The sequence below is a fragment of the Micromys minutus genome (assembly GCF_963924665.1).
Source record: "Micromys minutus genome assembly, chromosome: 13".
NCBI lineage: Eukaryota > Metazoa > Chordata > Mammalia > Rodentia > Muridae > Micromys > Micromys minutus.
The window spans coordinates 2984861-2988472 of NC_137982.1; the positions used below are offsets into that span (position 1 = coordinate 2984861).

The 3612-nt window shown below is 39.2% G+C and overlaps 1 pseudogene across 1 annotated transcript; it reads right to left on the reverse strand.

The window, feature by feature from the left end:
• Positions 1–1487: 1487 nt before the first annotated feature.
• On the reverse strand, positions 1488–2180 carry LOC308428793 (spliceosome-associated protein CWC15 homolog; annotated as a pseudogene). The gene is made up of 2 exons: positions 1991–2180; positions 1488–1908 (listed from the first exon to the last, which is right to left on the reverse strand). The product of its transcript is annotated as a spliceosome-associated protein CWC15 homolog (transcript).
• Between the last annotated feature and the right edge of the window lie 1432 nt (positions 2181–3612).

The following is a 3612-nucleotide window of genomic DNA, read 5'->3' on the forward strand; positions in this document are numbered from 1 at the left end:
TTTTTTTATTTCTTCCACAACCAAGTTATTATTGAGTAGAGAGTTATTCAGTTTCCATGGGTATATGGGTTTTCCCTTGTTTTTGTTGTTATTGAAGATCAGCCTTACTCCATGGTGATCTGATAGGATCCATGAGATCATTTCAGTCTTCTTGCTGTTTTGTAATTGATTATACAGTCAATTTTGAAGAAGGTACCATGAGGTGGTGAGAAAATGGTATATTCTTTTGTTTTAGGGTGACATGTTCTGTTGATATCTATCAAACCCATTTGGTTTATAACCTCCATTAGTTTCACTGTGTCTCAGTTTAGTTTCTGTTTCAATGACCTGTTCATGAGTGAGAGTGCGGTGTTTAAATCTCCCATAATTATTGTGTGGCTTTCAATGTGTGCTTTGAGCTTCAGAAACAATTATTTTATGAATGTGGGTGCCCTTACATTTGGGGCACAGATTCTCAGAACTGAGAGTTTCTCTTGGCGGATCTTTTCTTTGATTAATATAAAGTGTTATTCCCCATCTCACTTGATAACTTTTGTTGAAAGTCTATTTTCTTTGATATTAAAGACTGATGATAGTTCCTGTTAGGTTTATTGTTATAGGTAGCAATATGTGCATATGAGTCTCTCCTTTTGGCTTTGTTGTGAGATGATTAATATCTTGTTTTGTCTTTGGTGTAGGCATCCTCCTTGTTTTGGAGATTTTCTACTAGAATCCTCTGTAAAGCTGGATTTGTAGATAGATATTGTTTTTATTTGGTTTTGTCCTGAAATATTTTGGTTTCTTCATTTATGTTGATTGAAAGTTTTTCTGGGTATAGTAGCCTCGGCTGGCATTTGTGTTCTATTAAGGTCTGCATGACCTCTCTCTAGGCTCTTCTGGATTTTTAGTGTTTCTTTTGAGAAGTCTAGTGTAATTCTGATATGTCTGCCTTTATATGTTACCTTGCTTTTCTCCTTACAGCTTTTAATATTTTTTCTTTGTTTTGTTCATTTAGAGTTTTGATTATTATTTGATGAGAGGATTTTCTCTTCTGGTATAATCTGTTTGTTCTATAGACTTCTTGTACCTTTATGACCATCTCTTTTTTTTTTTTTTTTAGATGTTTTCTTCTATGATTTTGTTGAAGACTTTTCTGGCCTTTTGAGCTGGGATTATTCTCTCTCCTCTACTTCTATTATTCTTATATTTGTTTTTTTTTCATTGTGTTTTTGATTTCCTGGATGTTTTGGGTTAGGAGTTCTTTATGTTTTGATTTTTTTGACAATTGTGTCAATATCTTCTAAGGTATCTTCTACACATGAGATTGTCTCTTTATCATTTTTTATTTTGTTGGTGATGCTTACATCTGTAATTTCTACCTCTTTCCTAGATTTTCCATTTCAAGGTTGCCTTTATTTGTGTTTTCTTTTCTTTTTTTTTGATTCTTAACAGTTTAGTCTTTAATTAAACATACAAAACTGTACTACTTAATATATTTCTCCATGAACTTATCTTTTTTCTTTATTCTGATCATCTATACCCTTTGCACAGTTCTTTAAAACAACATCATCATCCCACCTTCTTTTAACCTTGAAGTTGACCGGAGGCTGAGATTGACCAGTGAGATTTAGAAGAGGGTTTTCCCTCAGAATGTTTTCCATGTGAATCTGCTATTCCATTGCCCTTTGTTCTTGTTCCTTCCTGGCCTGTTTTCCAGCTCTTTCTTTCTTGATCTTCTCTAGCTCTGCAAGGAGAGCCCCCATCATCATCATTGCTCTCCTCTTCAAAATCCTCATCTTTTTCATCTGTGAGACAATTGTCAGCAGGAATATGGTCTAAGCAAGGCTTCTTTGACACCAAAGAGGAAGTTGTATATTTTCAGGTTGGACGGTCCCTATTTTTTCCCCTTGCAGCAGCTCTCTCTCTCTCTCTCTCTCTCTCTCTCTCTCTCTCTCTCTCTCTCTCTCTCTCTCTCTTTCTTTCTCTCTCTCTCTCTCTCTCTCACACACACACACAACTCTCTCCTAAAGTCATGGTTGTGAACCTCTTCAGGGGCATCCTGTGTGGTTTGTTTGTACTTTACCTTTGTATGAGAGGGAAGGTCTCTGCTTGAATACTGCTTAGAGAGCTGATTCAACTCACCTTCTCTTTTCCTCTTCCACCTCTTGCAGGTTCAAAGTTGGCTTGGCTGCTGTTGTCATCTTTATTTCTGGCAGGGGTCTGATGTAGCACCTTTGCAAGCTCACTCACAAACCATCTTGTGTTGTTGTTGTTTCTCTTATTGTTTCCACTTCCAGTTTTTTTTCCTTAGACCTCTTTGTTCAATTCCTACACCTGTTTGATTGTATTTTCCTGTATTTATTTAAAGGATTTTTTTGGTTTCTTCTTTAAGGGCTTCTACCTGTTTACCAGTGTTTTTCTGTATTCCTGTCAGTGAGTTATTTATATAGTTCCTAAAGGACTCTTTCATCTTCATCAGATAGGATTTTAGGTCAGCTTCCTGATTTTCAGATGTGTTGGTGTATTCAGGGCTTACAGTGGTGGGAGTACTGGGTCTAATGATGCCAAAGTTTATTGGCTTCTGTTGCTTATGGTCTTGTGCTTGCCTATCACCATCTGGTTATCTCTGGTGTTGGATAATCTGGTGTCTCTCTGTAGCCTGCTTCCTGAGTTCCTGGGTTGCTGCTGGTCTCTTGGGAAGCCTGTGGCCCTGGCATTAGCAAACCTTTTGTGAAGCCTTCAGACTGTGTTTTTCAGATGTGCATGTATGCCAGTGACCTATTGCCCTGGCTGCAGTGGCTATGCTGGGAGGCCTTCAGACTGTGGTGTCTTCAGTGGAGCAGACATGCTGGTGATCTGTCCCTGTAGAATGTGCAGGCTGGAAGGGGAATGGGGTGTGGGGAGTTTGGGGGGGGTGATGGTTCTAGAGTCCGTTGGGCTTTACGGGGTTTTCAGCTGCTGCAGTTGTTTTGAAGCATCCTTTACCTATTGCCCTGCATGCAGTGGAACTCCTGTGTGGTGTCTTCAGAAAAGCCGATGATCTGCCCCGGCAGATGGTCCATTATTGCTTCTATTTCCACTCTTAGGTCTTGGTCATTTTATTCATTTTCTTCTTCCATTTGATTGCTTTTTTTTCTGTATTTGTAAGGGATTTATTAATTTCCCTTTAAAGAGCTTCTGTGTATTTGAATGTCATGTCCTGTATATCTTAAATGGAATTATTTATATTCTCTTTGAAGGTCTCTGTCATCTTCACAATTTCAGATTTAGGTTAGAGTCTGGCTCTTCAGGTGTGTTTGGATAGCCAGGGCTTGCTATAGAAGGAAAGCTGGGTTCTGATGTGGCCAAATTACATTGGCTTCTTTTGATTATGTCCTTGTGCTTTTCTTTCACCATCAGCTTGACTCTGGTATAAACTAACCTCTGTGTCCCATCTTGGAGCAGACCTTGCAGGAGGCAGGTGTGTCTGTGTGTCCCAGGTTAGAGCAGGCCTCCTGGGATACAGGCTGTATTCTGCTTTGAGCAAGCCTCCTTCTGTGCTCCTCTAAGCAGAGCTGTGGGGTTGTGGGGGTGGGTTTGAAGATTCTCAGACCTATCTGTACTGCACATGGAGTTATGGACCAGAAAGGAGAT